Source organism: Triturus cristatus, chromosome 1_2 (assembly GCF_964204655.1).
Source record: "Triturus cristatus chromosome 1_2, aTriCri1.1, whole genome shotgun sequence".
NCBI classification, from domain to species: Eukaryota; Metazoa; Chordata; class Amphibia; order Caudata; family Salamandridae; genus Triturus; species Triturus cristatus.
Window position 1 is genome coordinate 388,661,474 of NC_140580.1, and position 21,834 is coordinate 388,683,307.

Here is a 21,834-nt window from a genome sequence, read left to right on the forward strand (position 1 = left end):
GGTCAGAAAAATAGGAGGCAAAAGGCAAAACGTTTGAGGATAAACCTGCAAAAAGGGCCAGGTCCAACACTCACTCCCACCAGCACATACCAGGCAACTGCCAAACTACACTGAACATTAAATCCATTCAAAAAGAGCAGAACAGGAAGGGCAGTCAAATACCTACACCCATGAAAATGGCTTGCACATTCCCTTTCCAAGCAGATTCGCTATACACTCTTCAATAACAATAGCCTCTTTTCTCTGCTAGATAAAATGTATTGTGGTCATCTGCAGGGACACCCACATTCTCCACACAATATGTAAATCAACTGAACTCACACCTTTTATCAGAGATTATGAGCCAACATTTAGGGACTTTAGGCCGTTTCCAACTGTACCGCCTCTGTACCTCCCATGCAACTTAAAGTCGTTTTCTTCACAATGGTAACTGATACCATCTGCTCACTGCTCCCAGGTAGCTCACTGCCCTGTGAATGGTGACTGGCAAACTTGAGTGACCTCCTCGCATCTGCAAGTGGTTAGGCATTCTCACAATAAGCCTCGCGCCCCTAAAGAGCAACATAGCTATTTAAAGAACTTGGTTTCAAATGTACTAAAATATTTTACAATCACGAACCCTGCACATTTTTATTTCTATTTACCAAACCCAATTTGAGAGTCGGACAAGCCTTTGCTATGCACAAAATGGGTATTTGTGATAAATTCCAAATCATAATTGGGAAGGGGGCATGCAAGGGGTGTCCCTTCCTAATTGTGAATCTCAATGGTATATATCAATGGTTTGCAAGCACAACTAAGCCCACAACCCTCTGGTCACTTACCGACACGTCAAAGGAGGCAGTAACTGATTTGTAAAGGGGAACCTGTCACTTTGAGATACCTTCCCCTTTGTGAATCCTGTTGGTCTACCGCAGGGAGAGCATGAAGTGCCCAAGTGACCAATGCTTGGCCTGTGACCACAAACTGATTTTTTCCCTTAAAGCAGCAAGTGTTCCTTTAAAGAACTCGATCTGTTTTAAAAAAACGTTTCCCATCAGAAATAAAATGCAAGCACAGTGGTCACGATCTATTGTTCCTTGAAGACCGCCATTCCTCTGTTTGTAGCTAATCAAAGCAGTCGCACATAGCGACCTGCTAATTAATATTCATAATTCCCTATGACTGAAGAGTTTTCAATGGGACCCATTTATAAATAGGTTGAATCGCAAAATGAGAGAAAGGTTACAACATTAAAGGCACACTTTGTGACCACTTTGTGTGACCTGTCTCTTGAGTCATCAAGCCTATAGGGTGCTCAAGTCTCTGTGCTACTTATATAAGTGTAGGCAAATATGAGATGCACATGTTAACTTACAGTACACAAAAGAATAAGGAACCTTGAGATGAATGTTAAATGTTTAGCACAGAAGTCTCTCACTCTATTGTGTTGCTGGTTAAATCAGGGGGTTCCAGACGTCTGGTAATTCATATGTGGTAATTCCACATGCGGTAGTACAATATCCTGGGTGTTTTGTGCATCCTGGAATTACTGCACACCATTGTATAAGCATTTCTATATGTGGTATTACAGTTTTGGCAGCCTTATGAGGCTTAGAATGAGGGCCTGTGTGTCCACATTAATAATTAATTTCTGCTTCAAAAGGCAGTTCCAAACAAACGTAGACGTCTGGCCATCTTCTAATGGTGTCTCCTTTAATCATCAGATTGCCTGTGAGAATAATATAAATATTTTTCAGTGCTACTGAAGTTGGAAACTTAATTGTAATACATTCTTTCATGGTTCTTACTCCTACACAGTGGGGGAATAAAATAGTTTCCATTAATTTAATGCAATTATCTAACTGTAACAATCTAGTACACCATGCTGCTAGCTGAGGAGAGGGCTGAAGTCTTGTTTGCACAGTGTGAATGCTTGTTCCGTCTGCAGGAGCCGTATATTCACACGAAGAGCGATCTACGGGTGACACGTTTCATAGACCTTTGAAAAGTATATAATCTGCTCTGCAGAGGCGTCTTTGATTAAAATTCCCACTTCTGAATTCTAATAAGCAACCAGTCAACATATTATGCTTTGTACCTCATTTCAGGATTGAAAATATCATATTTCAGTCATTAGCACAGAAAAGAAACCCATGGAAGCAATGTTGCAAATAAAAATGAAAGAGTGACTGCAAAAACACAGAGAGACATGAACATTTCAAGAAGACCCAAAGGAGTATTTTAAATGCCGAGGAACATGATGATCGTCAGATAATTGGATGAAGGTACACATACTCCATTTTTGTGCTATGCCCATGAGAACCTTACAAGACTGTGCATTTTATAGAATAAGCCTTCGTTGATCCCAATTGTGACCCATGTGACACTCAAAATATTTAGGGCCTGATTTAGCGTTGCCAGTCAGTAGTGGTACAGACATGACAGATAATCCCGCCCACCTTAATACGAGTGCCAGTGGATATAAGAAACTTGCCATAGGATATAACAGACTTGTAATAAGGTGGACAAGATAAATCCATTATGTTTGTGACGGAGAATCCCATCGGCCAAACTCTATCCCTTAATTTGAAATTATATTTTAAGTTACAAAATATGTTCCTGACACAATAATTCACCCAATTGGTTATCATGTAATATCAGAATGTGAGACAGTATATAAATATATATGTACAGGAACTGAAAGGAGGCAAAAGATAGTGTGAGAATGTGTGTTGGGTTTGTAAGATAATTTAAAAACATTCAATCCTTTTTCAGCAGGGGAACATCTACTGCATTTCTGACAATAGACCAATATACTCTGATCTTGCCACAGAAACTTTAAAGGTATCACTCTTGATGGAAATTTGCCCTTTCTCAGGGTTACCTATTTTGTATTGCCATTGGATGAACCCTGTTTTTTGCTGGCTATAGAAAGCTGTGCACTAAACCCCTGCTAACCTGTGTCTTCGCTCCCCCTTTAAACATGATAACATTGGCATACCTCTGATTGGCATATTTAACTTGCCCACAAGTCCATAATATATTATATAAAGGAGTACCCAGGGCCTATAAGTTAAATGTCACAAGTGGACTGCAGCACCAATTGTGCCATTCACTACACTGACAAGGTGAACATTACTACAGGACTGCCACCAGTATCCTGATTATGCAGTTTGATGGCAAATTGGACTTGTCAATAAATATGCCCTTTTGACAGGTCTAAACCCTCCTTTATATATATATATATATATATATATATATATATATATATATATATATATATATATATATATATATATATATATATGTGTGTGTAACCTACTGGTGGTGTAACACCACGAATATTCATGAAAATATATAAAAAAATACATCAGTGAATCATTAACACGGATTGTTATAGAGATATTGAGATGCTGATACATGTTTTCATAGAGTTATTCAGAAATGAGTTTTCTGGTATGATAGTTAGAATAAATTATATAGCTATAACTTTTTAATGTGGTGGTGGCTATCAAATTCCTGCTTTTGCTTTCTGCTTTGTGCAGTATCTGCGGGGATCGCAATGACTGACGTCATTGCAATCTCTAGCCTTATCGCGAAATGGAAAATAGATTTTAGAGATGGTTGTTCTAAAAATACAATAGAAAAACATGATATCAACGTATACAGTAATAAACTGTAATATGTGTGCATAGACGTGCATTTCAATTTATGGAAAAGGTGCGATTGTCGCAATTGTTGGCATCGTCATGACTTCCCGAAAAACCGTGAAAATGGAAAATAGATAAGAGCCTTTGTGTTGATTGTGTGTATATGACAGCTACACATAAGACTGGATGCAGAGTTTCAGGTAACTTTGAAACAGCCTGTTGCCTTCTTCTGTAAAGTGCACTCAATCATTTCTATAAATTCCATGCATGTTAAAACGCAGATTGTTGTTATAGATACAGCCCACGCGATGTGCAGAACCAGTTTTATGAACATGTTTCCTGGTTTTGCCAATCTGTGGACAGAATTGATTTGATGGCTTCCATTTCGGTCTTCGGCATATATTAGAATACACCAAGACAGTGTGAGGGTAAAGAGAAATCAGTTCTGCAAAGTTATCTTTCATTAGGAGTTCCAGCCCTTCCGCAGTCAATGTGCCTAGGTCATTGCCACCACAGTGCACAATCATGAAGTGAGGAGCTTTGCAATCCACAATGGATTTAACAAAAGCCAGCAACTGATGAAACTTTAACCCTCTCTGACCAAACCAAGTAATCTCCACATTTTGCAAACCCAAGTTCCTTTCAATACCTCTGTTTTTTGCAGCCTCTTTAGCCCAATAGACAAAGCTGTGGCTCACAATCCACACTCTATGCATTTTGAAGTGAAGGGGAAATAGCAGTCAGGAGAAGGCTGGAGCTGAATGAGGTAGTTTTCCAAATAGAAAGCAGCTAAAACTAAAAAAGATATATTTCATTGGATGTTGTCAGAGTGAAAGTGAATACAAGTAGGTATTGTGATGGATGCCTTAGCAAGAAGTCCTGTTATTGTTTGTTGTCTTAAACAAGAAATGTAATACAGACATGGATATGCTTTTGATTCTGTGGAGTGAACCACACCTGCTGTATCTCATTTGAAAGTAGCATGTTCCTTTTAGAATGTGCTGTGAGCTTGTGACCTACTGGTTCCACTGGGTTGCTAGGCACACTGAGCCAAGAGTGTCTTGGGGGGAAGGGCGTTAAAGAAACAGAACATTTTTTGAAAAGTTGAGGAGTTATGACACAATTTAAGTAATGGCAAACTTTATTTTGCAGCTCAGCTGCTTAGTGTTTAAAAAATCTTAACAGTGTCACAATTATCCAGAAAAAGCTAAACCAACAATATAATTTATGAACTCAATTCACTGGTATAGAAATAACTTTTTGATTATTCAACAAATCTACAGAAAAATGAAGATGTATATGTGAGTTTGATTAAGAAGAGTATCACAGTGATGTGCATAATGATATGTCAGATGAACTGTGTCTGGCACAGGGTATGTTTTTAAGATGTTCGTACTGTTAACAATTACCATGAACAATGCCTTAAAAAATGGCAGTGTTTTAACTGTCTAAGCATTATGTGTAGAATAGATACATCTATATTATTTGCATTCTGGGAGTTGTGGTAGTTTTAGTCACATTATTAAACAGGAGTAGTATAGTCAGAAATAAAAGATAAGAAAATGTGCTACACCTGTATATGAATTATAAAGTAGTAATACATGTTAGGTATATGTTAGGAAGTGTTTGTCAATGTGGTTTTTAACTTATATGACCAGTTTCATATACTTAGATGGTGAGATATGGTTTTTGTGGTTCCATATAGTTGTATGTATGATGAGACTCTTGAGTGAACTATAAATTTTTGGGAAGATGGCCTGAAGGTGTATATCTGTTATGAAATCCCATATATGTTTACATGGTGAACTATGTTCTTTAAGGCTGTTGAAAATTTAATTATATGGTGATGGCGGTGTATTTCTTTAAACATGCTAAGTTTAAAAAGAACGAAGGTTAATTGTGCAGAATGTCTTTTGAGAGTTCTTGTGCCAGCTTCACCTGACATGCAACTTTTCTTTGAGAAATGCTGAATATCTGTTTTAAACACACAAGAAATATTTTTGAAATAATGTAGGCATGCCAATAAGAAAAGGTTTTGTGCTTTGAAAAAGTGAGAATTGTTGTTTCAGTTTTAGAAACTTACTGAGTAACAGAGCAATGTATGCTCTAGTGAGCCATATATGCAATTATATATCAAGTGTGATATCTAGACTTATTCACTCACCCAGGCACTACACATGCACTCTTCTAATCACACAGGCACTAAATATGTACTCAAGGAACTACACAGGCAACACCCATGTGTTCATCCAATCACCCAGATAATAGCAATATAGTCATGTGAATAAACAGGCACTAACTATGCAGATATGGAAGCACAAATGTAGTTCCTACATACTCAGGGAATCATGCAGACACCACCTATATTCTGAGGGAATCACCTTGGCACTATCTATGCACTCATACAACCATCCAGGGACTATTGTTGTACTCAATCAGAAATACCTGTATAAGTTTTAGTGAGGAATATGTACTCTGAAAGAACCATCTGGTGAATTATATATGTAACCTGTCACATACTGTTTGCATGTACTCGGAAGAATTAGTGAGCTATATGCTGTGATACAGATTCATGTGCAAATGTTTAAATGCAGTGTTTCTCAAAATTTAAATCTGACACATCTAAGTAGAAATGTATTGGAACACTAAATGTACCACTGACACAGTGGTAGAGAGAGGTAGATACTTAGTCAGGGAAGTAGAGTTCGTCCTCAAACTCAGGTGGTTCACCCAGAAGTTGGTGAGCTAACACATTTGATTCAATTTCGGACCAATCACCCTCTTCCTCCTCCTGTGCTGCTGTTTCAGGAACGGTGAAATTGTGTGGTATAAAATGTTGGTTCATTTTGATCAATCAATCTCTCCACATTTTGAGGCTAGAGACCGGTCCTTCTCACTGTGACAACTGCACCAGCTGCACTGAACACATGTTCAACAGACACACTGGTGACAGGGTAATCCAGATACCTTATTGCCAGCATGCTGAGCATTGGCCATTGCCGCATTTTCCCATATCAATACATCAATGGATTTTGATCCACACAGACATCTTATGGATCATCCAGATACTCCTGGAACATCCTATGGATGGTCATTGGTGCTGCCACTTGTTCTACCTGTTTTGCCACTGCAGCACTGAACTTCAGCCCTGCCAATTGAAACCAATACAATGCAGAGGTTGTTTTTTGTTCCATGGATCAAGTAGTGTGGCACATATGTAATCTTTGGACTTGATGATGTCATGTTGCAGCCTTATATTAGAAGTCATGCGCAGGATTAAGCTCTCAACCAAAGCATTTGTTCTTTGGTTTCATTCACACCTGCAGGGGCAAACCGTTCAGGTGCCTTCTTTACCTGGTCTTGTAGGAGATGCAGCAATGGGATAGCTTGTCCCACAATGCTGTCCTCCTTGCTAACTTCCCACATCAAAAACTCAAAAGGGGGTCTGTGTCAGGCATTTGACTTGGCCACATTTGTCCGCATCCATGGTCATAGCTTTCCCAACTAAATTCCCTCCTCTTCGAATGACATTGTCATTGAGCTGTTTGTATTGCTCAAACACACGAAGCACCATGTAAAAGGTGGAGTTTCAACGTGTTGGGAACTCCTGTATCAGGGCTTTAACTGATGCTTTATTATTATGCTGAATATTCTGCAGCTGCTTCTAGGCTTTAAAAGAATGGCTGAAATGGGTACAGATCCTTCTGCAAGTGGTCAGTATGTCACTGACTAAGCCTTCCTTTTTGAGGAAGTCTTGCCCCACCAGGTTGATGCAATGGGCCAAACACAGGATCCTGAAATAGCCTCCGTCTGACATGGACTTGACTCTGTTACTGCCATTGTCCGTGGCAACAAATGCATTCATACACCTTGCTGTTAAGTTCCTCCAAGATGTTTACAGTTGTATATGATTTCTCCATGGTGAACATGTCCACTGTTGCATGCCGTTGAACACTCTTAAAAGTTTCTTCAGGGCCAAGACCTGAAGATATATTTTGCTTTAACCCTGCAAAAGAGATCCAGTGTGCATTGATGCACATGTAATCAGTCGCCTGACAACTGGTCCACACGGCTGTTGTCAGGTGGATGGTGTGAACAGCAATTTGCTGCAAAGCCTGTCCAACCAACTGCAGCACATCTTGATGCAGCGCTGGAACAACCATTCTGGCAAATTAGGTCCTTCTTGGTACCTTCCATTTTGAGCAGATGGCTGCTACAAATTATAAAAATCACACTCCTTCCACAAATGAAAAAGGGAGGAGGTTCAGCGTTAACATTTTTGCCAGCTTCCCATTGTACAAACATGGAATTGGGAGGTTTCACTTGTAGGGACCCTCCTGCTTAAACAGTAATAGCAGCCTGGATTTTTGTCTTTTCTTGGGGTACTGACACAGGCGTCTTTTGCGAAGTAGATGCTAGTGGTTGACTCAATGTGAATGGTGGTGGTTAGGTAGTCACTTTATGCCACGGTGTCTCCATCATCTCACTCTGAGTCTTCCTGTGCCATTGTGAAGTCGCTGAGGTGGGTGATTCTGCTGGTGCACTGCTGGAGACAGGGCTGCTTTGCATGAAGATGTCACCTTCTTCTTCCTCATCATCACCTTCCGCCGTGATTGAGCTTGTAGCTGATGTTCCCCGACTCTCCACACCACCATGACCACATTCAGCAATTTTTTTAAGGTGCTCCTCCCACTTGATTGTTGGTGTTTTTTTAATATTGGTCCTCTGGCCTCCAGTACCATAATGTGTACCAGGCTTAACTCTATGAACATTTGTGTGGCAAATGATGCTTACTGCAAAGTACACCCCTCTTTACTAACTGTAAAACATTCCCAAACTGGGAGGCGTACTTTATTACCGGCCCACTGCCAATGCCTGAAGACACACTGGAAGTAGGTGGCCATGTCATTGATTGCCTCTCTGATTCTCCTGAGGCAATGGTTGGTGCAGGTGTCATCTGGGGTTTTGCAAATAAGGGAGCTGGTGGCTGTGCTACCTGTGCCATCACAAGTGAGAAGGATCACGCACTCCTTGATATTCCAAACGTAAATTGTTACTTTTATGGGATGCAGAAGGGTTTCACTCTCTGATCACTGAGTGTGAAAAACGTTAATAAAATAAAGTAGCGTCCCCCCACTGGGGTTCATCTCCTGTTGCACTGCCTTGTGCCCCTATAAAAGGGATTGCATCGAGTTCATTACTGTAAATCACGAGTCGTTAATTGAAGTTCAATCTGTATCTATTTTTTAATGATGGTCTTGGGTATTCTTCATCCCACCAAATTTATATTCAAAGTTATTCATAACACAAATTTCCAGAATAAGAAACATGGATTCTTAATTTTCATCCAATCCCAATGCATTTTGGGTTAGAATAGCCCTTCGTCAGGGGATAAACAATCTGAAAAAAATGGTAAATGAGGATCAAAATGAATAACAGCCATCCACCTACTCTAAGAGCAGTGCTACCTGTGCCACATTCCTTGGGAGCTGGTTAAATTGCAATGTCAGATTCCTCTGTGTCACCTTCCACCGTGACTACCTCGTCATTGTTATCCTCCTCTTCACCCCCTTCCATAAATCTAAGTCTTTCTGGAACTTTTCTTTTCCATTGCCTCTTCTGTTGTCTCCTGGTCTCTGTTGGGATCCACTCCATGTCCCTATCATCATCATAAGAAGTGGTGCTGCTTGAAGAAGATGGTGCTGCAGTACCCTTCATTTTCCTTGCTGGAGATGTGGGAGCCAATAGTTCTAAAAGAGAAGGTTTAACTTCTTTCTCTGAAGGAAGCTCAACCTTCTGTTGTGCTCCAACATCAGAAAAATCCATTGCTGGCTGTGGCTGCTGTCCACTTTGATGTGTTTCTGGCTGCCTCACTGACAGACATGAGCTTTAGTCCAATTGTTCACAAGGAGCTCATTTCCAACACTGAATAATTATTTTTGCAAATTTGTCACTTTTTGCAATAATTTTGTTAAGCCTAACAGAAAAAATGTTTGGACAATATGTTTAGATTAATTAACATATTGTGATGTTTGACATAAAAAGAGGTAGCCCAAAGCATAGATCATCAACACTCACTTCAGCTGAAATAGCCGATGTCTATTTTTCATACAAATAATCTTGGTAAAAATTAGCAGAAAGGCTGATATAACACCCAGATATTGATGCTATATACACATATATGAAAGAGTACACATGTGGCTCGATATAACCCCAGTGAGGTGACCATAACCAACATGTGATAGTCAAATGGTGATTTTATAAAAACACAGATTATTAGAATATCTATGGATGTCTTTGGAAAGTTTAATTAGTCTTTTTAAAGCCAGAACTAAAATTTGTTCTGGTCTTTTCAGGACTATCCTGCATTAGTTGCCAACGGCGTTTCGACACCAGACTGGATGTCGGGATCTCTTCAGGACGGAAATTTCAGGGGACACAGGACACTTGGGCTCAAGAAATATAAGCCAAGTTCATTCACAATGGTCCTTTTGTTAGGAATCAGGAACCAAGGATGCACCATCCAGATGTATGTTAATTTTCTGAGGCGGTAGTGGGATAATTTCCTGGAAGGAAAGGGTAATTCTTAATGCGGTTGAATCGTCCTTCTGCCCAATTTGATTCCAATGTATCAGGGCAGGGATCCAAGAAAGGAAGAGTGGAGAAGCAGACCGCCAGTCCGGCTATCTATACTTCTGCTCCAGATCCGATAATAAGATCGTCTGCTGCTTGTCTTCAACAGCACTATTCAGCGGTAATGTGTGGATGAAAGACATGGTTCTGGGCTTAGGTTGGGGAGGTGGTGCTGTTGATGGAGGAGTGCTGCTCTCAGCTTGCTCGCCGGAGGCCGGTGCGGCAGGAACAAATTTTCTGAAAAAGGTTGCGGTCAGCACGCCAGAGGTGAAAATCACCTTCTTCTGCTCCCCACTAGCCACTTTCTTGGCAGCACCTTTCTTTGGGGCCATCTTGAAGCTGACATTTGGCAGTGGCACTTAGCTTCACAACAAGCTGAAGGGCTGACTGTGTTGCATAGTAAGTCACTCGTCATGTCGTGCACAGGCCTTCTGTCTGGCAGTACTGTGTGTGATGTCTCTTCTCTTGTGAACCTCAAAGCAAAAAAGCAAGAAAAAAATCAGTGAAATATAACATTGTTGTAGTTCAAGTCGTAGAACAAACAAACTATATCATTCAGTGTGGTTACTTAAGTTATTATAAATAATTCACAATAGTATACAGTGTTCATTCCTAAAATGGAAAACTACACCAATATAAACTTTCATTGTGACTGTATACTCTGGAAGGATTAGAAAGAGCAACAACAACAAAACAATACAGCTGTAACTGTTTGCTTTATGAGCAATGCATCACATGGGATGTAGCACGCAGTGAGGTGCAGCTGACAAATGCATTGACAATTGAATAATCCTTACACGATGATTTCTGTTGGGCACCTATAGCAGACAAGGGGTTGATACCAATATTCCTCAATTAATAACACTTGAGGTTATAGAGCAGACCCTAAGAAACACTACGTGGACATACCCTACCCCCATAAGCTTCATCATGGAGTACGCACACATTGCCTTGACAGAAAACCTTTTTCAGTTTGAGGACCAGCTTTACCATCAGACCCAGGGGACTTCAAAGGGCAGCACCTTCGCCCCAAGCCTGGCATGTCTTTACATGATAGACTTTGAGGCGAAACATGTGCTCATTGACACCAACGCTTATACGGATAATGTCTCCCTGTGGCATCGCTATATTGACGACATACTGGTGTTTTTGAAAGGTGACATTGATCTTATCCCGGCATTTATTTCCTGGGTCAACAGCGTTAATCCCTACCTCAGGTTCACGGCTAACACCTCTAACCATGAAGTACCTATCTTGGACCTTATGATCGATGGAACAACAACAGACTGGAAACAATAACCTTCAAAAATCAACAGATAGTCACAGCCCACTTCTTTTCAGCAGCTTCCACCCAAAAGCTCTAATGGAAAACCTCCCCTATGGGCAGCTCTTGCAAAAAAACCACAACTGTAGCAACTTGGAGGATTTTAAATCACAGGCAACAGATTTGACCAATCATTTAGTCAAACGGCAATATCCAGTGACCAGAATAAGAACTGCTCAGAAGAGAGCTTGTAATACCAATAGAGAGGTACTACTTGAGACACAACCAAGAGTCAACACTGATCATATGACATGTGTAACTACCTTTACACGAGAATCTAACATGATCAGGTGGGTTATAAAAAACACTGGAACATTCTCCATGTAGGTGATCATGCCCCCAGTACACCGAGGTTTGCATTTAAACGCACAACAAACCTAAAAAACCTTTTGATTAGTACCAGACCCAGAAAAAAGATGCTCCACCACAGAATACCCTGTGGAATCTACCCCCTGTAATAGGCCATTTCCCTTGTCGACAGTATGTAGCTTGTCCCCTGATGAAGGCAACCAAGACAATCATGCTAACTAACACCTTTACGTGGCTACAAAATAAACACACAAACTGTAACACACGTAATTGCATTTATCTTATCACCTGCCCTTGCCAGTTGCAATACATAGCGGTACAAAAGGGGGTGGTGATGGACGGAGCATCAGAACCAATCAAATACTCACACCCAGTCAACAGATCTGGGTTTAATCCATCACCGTTCTTTAGCCCACTCTGCCACCCCAGTTCAGACATGGCCATATGCAAATCAGTCTGACCCTGTGCCTCATGGGAACAGTCCAGCACAAACTGCCAAGCCATGCCTTCTCTGGTCCGGAAACAAGCTTCCTAGGACCGGTTTCTGGCATTTCAGCCGTCTTCAGCCAGGCTTGCTTGAATCCAGTGGCAAAGTGAGCAAGGGACTCCGTCCATCACCACCCCCTTTTGTACCGCTTTGTTCGCCATAAGTTGGCAGGGTATGCTCAGACGTGAGTCCCTTGCTCACTGTGCCACTGGATTCAAGCAAGCCTGGCTGAAGACGGCTGAAATGCCAGAAACCGGTCCTAGGAAGCTTGTTTCCGGTCCAGGGAAGGCATGGCTTGGCAGTTCGGGCTGGACTGTTCCCATGAGGCACAGGGTCAGACTGATTTGCATATGGCCATGTCTGAATAGGGGTGGCAGAGTGGGCTAAAGAACGGTGATGGATCAAACCCAGATCTGTTGACTGGGTGTGAGTGTTTGATTGGTTCTGATGCTCCGTCCATCACCACCCCCTTTTGTACCGCTTTGTTCGCCATAAGTTGGCAGGGTATGCTCAGACGTGAGTCCCTTGCTCACTGTGCCACTGGATTCAAGCAAGCCTGGCTGAAGACGGCTGAAATGCCAGAAACCGGTCCTAGGAAGCTTGTTTCCGGTCCAGGGAAGGCATGGCTTGGCAGTTCGGGCTGGACTGTTCCCATGAGGCACAGGGTCAGACTGATTTGCATATGGCCATGTCTGAATTGGGGTGGCAGAGTGGGCTAAAGAACGGTGATGGATCAAACCCAGATCTGTTGACTGGGTGTGAGTGTTTGATTGGTTCTGATGCTCCGTCCATCACCACCCCCTTTTGTACCGAGTTGCAATACATAGGCATGACTACCCAGCCTGTAAAAACTAAAATCACCGAGCACAGAAGCAACATAGGATGCAAAAAAACGAACACAAAAATGTGTGCTCATTTTCAGAACGTAATCATACTACCAATGATTTAAACTGGACCATTCTTGAAGCACACCCACAAATATCAAAAGAGGCGCAGTTTAGAAAAGAACTGAACTGGGTCTTCAAACTTTCCTCACATACACAGGGCTCAATAATGACATACCATGGGCAGAGTTGAATTGTCCCTGATGACTACCCTCAATATCCCCTCAATTGGTCATGTCTCTTCCAACTTGATCCGATTTACTTTGCATTAGCAACCCTTTTTGTCATGATGTGCGTGGCTATACCCCTACACCTCCGCCTCTGCCCATTCATAATAAGTCTCTTGCCAGCAAATTTGACCATTGTTATAACTACGTTTTTGAGACTAAACCCCTTGCACTACCTGATTGCTGGCTAATGTAGACTGACATCTGTTAAACCACAGCATTTCTATGCAGGACTGACCCCTCCTCCAATACACCACCTTTTGGGGACATATGAGAATAATTGCTTGTGAATCATTAACTCACACCAGGTCCACATTAAGCCTGGGTGCAGTGCTATGCTCCAGCCATGGAGTGTGCGTAGTATTGCATACTTCGCGATCCGTGAAGTAGGCGAAGGGCAGGCAGGCTATGCACACCCACGGCGGAGCGAGTTGCCCGCCACCTGCCTCCATCCCGCCCGCTTTTAAAATGCAGTGAGAATGATCCTAAACTTTAAAAAACAAGCTTAAAGTAATTTAAATAACTTACCTGAGCTGCGGCGTCCCGGGGCTCCCTCTTCCTTCTCTCGCCGACTTCTTCCTCACAAATGCGCATGCGCGGGCACCCACGCATGCGCATTTGTCGCGTCAAAAGTGGGCGGGAGGGAGGCGGGTGGCGCATAGTGGGGCTACGCGGAGTGTGCGGGTGTGCGTAGATTTGCCCCACTCCGTGATGCTCCGCGTAGCCCCACTACGCCCACTACGCCCAGGGTTTGTCCACATGCCTCCCTACGGTCCTGACCCACTTCTTTGGTCGGTCCTAAGTTCTTTTTATTCATATTCACTAGTATCGCCACATAAAAATGGCCGAAAAATGCCACCGGCCGATATCATAGGGATCCAATTACTTATGAGCTGTCTACATGACCGGGTTTCCACTAAAGATCTACACGGTTTTAACAGGTTCATGCTATACACCCTACTATCATCCTCAGTCCTTAACCTTTTATATAAACACACAATGTCATCATATATCTCTCTCCATAACTATATTGTGTCTACCACAATATGGTTTTTACATATTGGTCTCTAATATGGGCCCCGTTTGCCACCGATATTGTCCATTGAGATATTTGCCATTCAGCCGTTTCTGAGCCCTGCTGTCTTTTTCAATAAGATCCTCAACCAATATGGCCGCAGTGGTTCACGGTCTAGACCATGACACAGTAGAGCAACACACATGAATGCTCAAGTATCATAGACCCGGAAGTACCCATTACACGGACCGGAGACAGGGTAGGACAGAAGCTAGTTGCTACGTCTCCTTTCCGTGAGTATCTTTATTCCCTGCAGGAGAAGCCACTTGAACAATATCCACGTTCTGGTAAGAAATACGCTATACGAATGGTAATGGCATTTTAACTTTAATCTTGTTACAAATCAGAGCAACAAATTGCTCTGTAACCCCTGTCAGCAAAAGCCCCACTTACCTAGAGGTGAGTTCGCATTCACATATACGGTGCTACTTGGCACTTTCGGTCACTTTTGTTCATGGGTTGCACCACGTATGGAGTATAATCACACCCATAGTGGAACCGCTTTATTTATGTACTCAAAAAATTAACACACGTGATTTCCTCAACTCTGGTGCTCGTATGCTCTTGGAGTACCTCTCGCCGCATTCCTGGATATATACAACACCACAGAGTATGTGCTGGATGATTGCCTGTGTTTGTGTGCCTGTCACGGTTACTTGTTGTGTGCACCCTGCAGATCTATGACGGCGCTCATGTCACAGGTACTTAATGATAATATGGAACACTGTATGAAGGTAACTATGGTTACCCACTTCGCTTGTGCAGTCACAGCAGAAATAGACCAATGTGAGTACTACTGAGTTAATTTATCAAGGTTGTAAATCGTGGCACTACCACAAGTACTTTCTGCGAGCTAACAAATAGACTTGAAACACGAGCACCTGGTCCACCGGATAGTCACTATCTTATTAGCTGTAAATATACCTATCTCCACATTACTCGGCATGGCCCTACAAGCAAAAAACATTCTTGTATTTTCTAAACTAGACCTTTGGTTCTTGTTTTTATCTCCTCCCCTTCCCTTTTCAGGTCTTCTTTCTTGGGATCTATTGGACCCGGTTTAATCAACTGCATCTGGTTACTAGCTAACTATATGAATCCTTGAAGCAGTCTGTGGCAGTGCTACAGTACTATCAATTCCATGTTTAGTCCTGATGAAGTCCCACCAGACCCTTTAGGGGCTACTTTGGCATGAAACATGTCGACCTTATGCACCACACTAGCCCTATAGGATCATTACATCCAGCTGGGGCTTACACAATTTTTAGTTAGGTTAGTGCCCCCTGGGAATAAATACATTAGTTAGGGTTGCCCTAGACCTATTTTAATCTTCACACTCATAGCACTACCTAGCCCACACACCCGCACTCACCCTACGGCTTCATCAATAAAAGATCTCGCCAAAGAGCCCCTTCGCGGGTGCCCATCAGGCATTGCAGCGCCGGCCTGATGAGGAGCAGGCCCAATGATGAAGCATGACATCCCTTGGGGTGTATGAGGGCACTTTTTAGAAATACATGCCTTTACCCTGCACTTTTAGGAACTGCCTACCTCTTGTGTTTTCCAGTTGATTTATTAAAGTCAGAATCTATGAAAATGGCGGGGATTTTGTTTTTTAATTGCAAAATATACTTTTTTTAAACTAACATTGAAATAAATTAAAATTAAGAAAATTATGAACAAATGACATTATCCTCAAGTATATAATTTGTTCTTATTTATTAAATTGCTATCTTATTGCTCAACCATCCATGCAAGCATATGACCACACTGGTTGGACACACAAAATGGCTGCCTGCCTTTGCCACATGGTCTTCAACAACAACACAGAGCAAAAAGGCATTGGAAGCAAAGAGAAGACATGCAGGTCTATGGCAGAAGCACACAGGCTACCTACACAAAATAGCCACCGACCAACCACATGGTGAACCAGCAAGCAAGGAGGAATGGCCGCAACATAATGATAGATGAACAACACATGCAAACCCATGGCAAAAGCACACTAGATGCCTACGCAAAATGCCCACCAGTCACATGGTTAGACAACAATAACCAGCAAGGGGGCATGGCCACAAACAAAGAAGAAATGCAGGCCTATGGAGAAAGCACACGGTCTGGCTTCACAAAATGGCCACAAGCCACATGGTCACAACAACAACAACAACAACAACCAGCAAGGGGGCATGGCCACAAACAAAGAAGAAATGCAGGCCTATGGGGAAAGCACACTGTCTGTCTACGCAAAATGGCCACCAGCCACATGGTCTGACAACAACAACCAGGGGGCCTGGAAAACAAGAACACATGCAGATCTAGGGTGGACTCCGACTATACACAATATACACACACACACAAACACACACACAACCAGACACACACACAACCACACACCCACACAACCACACACCCACACAACCACACATACCACACACCCACACAACCACATACACACACAACCACACACACCCACAACCGCACCCACACCCACACCCGCACCCACACACACACAACCACAACACACACCACCACACACACACACACAACCACACCCACAACCACACCAAGCATTGGCATAGCCAATAGGTCTCACCTTTGGGGCCTTATAAGTGTTTAGCCACACAACAGTTGATGTGGTTTAACCATGGATATTGTGCTGCACAACCAAATACTTAGAAGGTCCCAAAAGCAAGACCTATTGGCTACACCAATGCTTGTTTATTTACAAATTGTCCAGGAAGGGCCATTTCCAACTTAGCTCTGCTGAACCACCATCAGTCTCCTTGTGCCTAACCCAGGATTTGAACCCTGGCTGCCTGGCTTGTAGTGAGGAACTTACCCACTGGACCACACTGGTTTCCATGTCAGTAGCCTCTCAAATTGTCCATATATCATGGTCATCCATTTCATGTGCAATGGTAGCCACAGGCAATGTCACCAGGGCCTGTATGTTGCTTATAGTTACTACTGCACAGGTACAGATCACTAAGGAGCTATGGCTCAGTGGCAAGTCTTGTATCTTTGGTGGCACAGGATAGGGGTTCAAATCCTGCCAAAGCTCTCAATGTGTCCTATGATGGTAAAATTTAAAACTGTGTATTTATTTTCATTTGCTAAGTTTATTTTCACTTTGAAAAATAGTGGAGAAAAGTGGCCACTCTTTTTGGCATGTGTGGCGCCCCAAAATTTAAAATCTTTTCCCTCGTGACCTCACACCAACCCCCTTTTTCTCAAGTAGGGGCAATAGAAAAAAAAGCCTTATCTTTCTTTATCAATGTGTTCATTCTTTGTCATTCAAATTTGGTGTATTTTAGAGCGCAAATGTGGCCTCAGGGGGTAAAACTGAGCACAAGAATGCGAGGAAGGTGCTACACTGAGAGTAAAATAAATTGGATGGTGGTGATTTTTCATTTAGGTGTGATCCAATATCTTAAATCCGGGGTTTAGTGTCTGTGAGGTTGGCTAGGAGTAAAGGTCATTTACAAGCTCTGACTAAAGAAATAATGGGTAAAGTTTTAGGCAAGTTAAACTCGCTTTATTATGTGCAACAAGAAGCTAGAAAGGCTGTTTTCTTCAAGAGGTAGAAAAGGGCATAGTCAGGCCTTTGCTCTAGCAGATCTGCATCATGCCTGCTGCAGCAGGTGAGCTACTGGAGCATCGCAGCGCACGACTGGGCTGGGCTGGGCTGGGCTGGGCCTTTAAACATCCCCTTCCTTCCTTTCTTTGAACGAAGCCCTCAAAAACCCGTGTTCTATATAGAGGATGACTGCAGGCAATTTGGGACCCTGCTAAATTAGGGTGATGTCTCCAAATGCGGCCTTTGAGGGGCAAAATCCTTAGGCTAATATAGGATGCTTTTGAATTCGGTTGAAGATCTGACGTTGGCGGCAGTATCACTGCACAAGCTGGCGACCGTCTCAGAAGAAAGTATGCATGGGAGGACATTATTTGCATGGGACAGCCCTCTTCTCAGTCACATTATTATCCTGCTGTTGCATTGTAGCGTTACTAGAGGGCAGCAGTATGAACATAAAAGCACACTGAGGATTTTCTTCTGCTTGCCGACATACCTCTTGCTCATGTTTGTCTTGCAGGGCCAGCGGAGTGGAGCACTGTGATGACTGAGTGAATGAGTAATGAGGAATGGCCGGCCTATATTTATGGTGAAGGGGGAAGGTTTGGGAGGTAAAGAGCAAGATGAAAGTGTATAAGCATACATGCTTGCTGAGTGATTGAGTGAGGATGTCACCTCTCTTTGAAGGGACACGCGAGAGAGAAACAACAGCTCCATAGTCCTCAGTTAGGAGAGGAAGCATAGATGAATATTGCCGGGGTGTGGCCAACTGCCGGGCATGGAGGACGTGAGCTGAAAGAGCTCCGTTCCATACACTGACAAATAGCTAAATATCCTGTACTTGCCTGAACCTGCACAGCTGGGTCACCCACCCTTCGGCAGCGGACCACTCCTGGAACCGATAGCTGTGTTTTCAGCCCCGTAACCTTGGTGGACATTCACTATCTCCGTGCTGCTCCTGAAAGATACTGAGGCCGTGGAATGATGGAGGGCGGAGCTGTGTCTACTGCATGGGGCTCCCGCTGAACATCGCAGCTCCTTCCGTGGCTGTGACGGGTATGGGCACCATCGTTGTAGGAGATGCGGGCACAGTTTCTTGTGGACGATAATTCCAGAGGCGACTGAGGCTGACGATTTAACGCCTGATCTGGTAGGCGGCAGCAACGGCCACGAAACGAAATTAAAATTGCGGATGCGGTCGGCTGTGCACCGGACCAACGCAAACACTGGTGAGTGTGGGAGACGCCGTTGTGAATGCATGACGCTCCGAGAGCACACTAGCTTTGCGGAGCGTGGGGGCTACGGGTGCCTCCCCCCTCCTAACTGTGAAAATATCCTGGCAATTTCATTAAAGCCTGCGAGGGGAGGCATTTTGTGTGCACCCATGTAGAGACACCTCAGTTCCTCAGCCGGATGCTCCCATAATCCCCACTGACTACAGAGGGACATAACGTACATGGAGACACCCTGGGGTGAACTACGCATGCTACATCTGCCTCTATGCCTGAGTTGTGCAGTTACTGCTGGAACCAAAGTGTTGCATGATGCTGATGTCGTTTCTGGGCTCTGCCCCCCCCGCCCCCATGGTTAACGGCCTCACGCGCTGACTAGGGTGAAGTTTCCTATTTACTGGCTGCACTGAGTGCCCTAGACCAAGCTGGAGATGCACTAATACCGCCACCGTTGAGATTGATCTATTGTTCGTTGGCTGTGAGAAGACAGGCACTCCTGACGGTGCACACTGGGAGTGCTAGACCAGGGCATTACTGGGTATGTGAGGTCATGCCACGTGGCTGTAAGCATAGTCTGTTTACACCTTTGACCTGAACCTCCCTGTGCACATATACTTTGCTAAGTGAAGTGCCCTGGTGGCCCCCTCAAGTCAACATACTGGAGCAGAGACGGACGGGCGGACGCCATGGCACTATGGGATGCACTAAAAACAAGCAAGCAACGAGATTCCCGGCGATGATATTCAGCTTACATTTGGCAGTGATCTCTCCAATGCTTCGGACAATGATGTGATACCTCCCATCGGGATGGATCCCCATGATGCTAAGCTGGACTTAATCCTGAAGGAGATACACGACTCATGAACGGTGCTGGAGGCACGAATGGGAACAATTTCCACCAACCTCAGTTTACTGTAGGCGGACCACAAAAAGCTTGCTGAAAAGGTCAAATCGAATAAATTGGCAGACCATGCGTTCCACCCAGCTAGAACAATTCCAACATCAACTGAATGGCTTGCAGAACAGAGTGGATGATGCGGAAGGGAGGCCCCGCCGCAATAATGTCCGCATAGTTGGAATTCCAGAGCGCAGCGAGGGATCCAACCCCACACAGTTTGTACTTGTAGAGGACTGGCTGAGAGACCATGTGGCGAAGGAGGGCCTAACATCTCTGTACAGTGGGGAGCGGGCGCACCGAGTGCCTCCCAGACATCCTCGACCAGGTGCACCACCCCGCCCACTAATAGCACTCATAATACACTACAAGGATCGTGACACGATTTTGCGGGCTGCTAGAGAGAATGCACCCATACATTTTGAGAATAGGACAATTTCTCTCTACCCAGATTTGACACCGGCAGTCCAGAAAGTTAGAGCTACTTTTCAAGAAGTCAAAAAGAACCTGCGTGCACGCAACTTGAAATGTGCACTGCTTTTTCCAGCTCGACTGAAGGTTGTCTACAGTCAAAAGTCGATCTTTTTTTAAAGCCCAGAGGAGGCGGCAGACTGGCTCGAAATAACTTTTACACCGGGGACTTCACAGACCTCACTTCCGTCAGGACAACTACATCGTGCCTCCCCGCTACGGACAGCTGGACTACTGGGTCCGGGACACGATAATAATGGGGACACTATGGACGCTGGCCCGACCACGGAACAGATTACAAACAGCCAGAAAGATGCTCTCCTGACGGCAGCGGCGTTGGCTGCTCATGATGCTCAAACTACGGCGACTTTGGTGCCTTCATCGGACTCAGCCACGGTGCACTCAGAGTCTGAGTCTAGCATAACGCTGTTCCCCTCGATCACAGCTCAAATTGCCAGAGACTTCTAATGCGTTCCGAGATGTTCTGGAGTGGTAATATATACAGATGCTATGCAATGTTTTTTTTTGGTTTTTAAAAAAAACTTTATTTATGCATTTTTAAACAAAGTACAACATAGCAGTGTCATAGCAGCATGGTAATCAGAGTCATACTTGTATGGAGCGTTTCCCTATTACATACATACATCAGCTCTTATCATGTTCAATCGTCTTAAAATGTACCAGCAAGATTAACATCAGTGGTTACATCAGAGTTTCGATCATATAGACATAGCGTTCCTGTCTTCCCCCACCAACAAGAGACCACAGTAATACCCAACTCAATCCTCACAAAGGTAATGTCACTTATGGGATAGGTGTGTTCATAGGATCTTGAGCTAGTAGATATCCTTGCAATGGCCCCCAGATGTCTTTGGGGTTAGACGAAGACAGCAATAGTTCAGCATACGTGGTAGTTTGTTCTTGACAGTAAAGCAGATCCGTCACCCAATCCTTTAATTTCGGTGCTCGACCCCATCCCCATCGACATGGCACCCTACGTTTTGCCAGTAGGAGAGACAATGCCACATATTTCCTGCATTTAGCAGGTACCTGTTTTGTATAACTTAATAATGCGAGCAGTGGGTCCCTGGGTA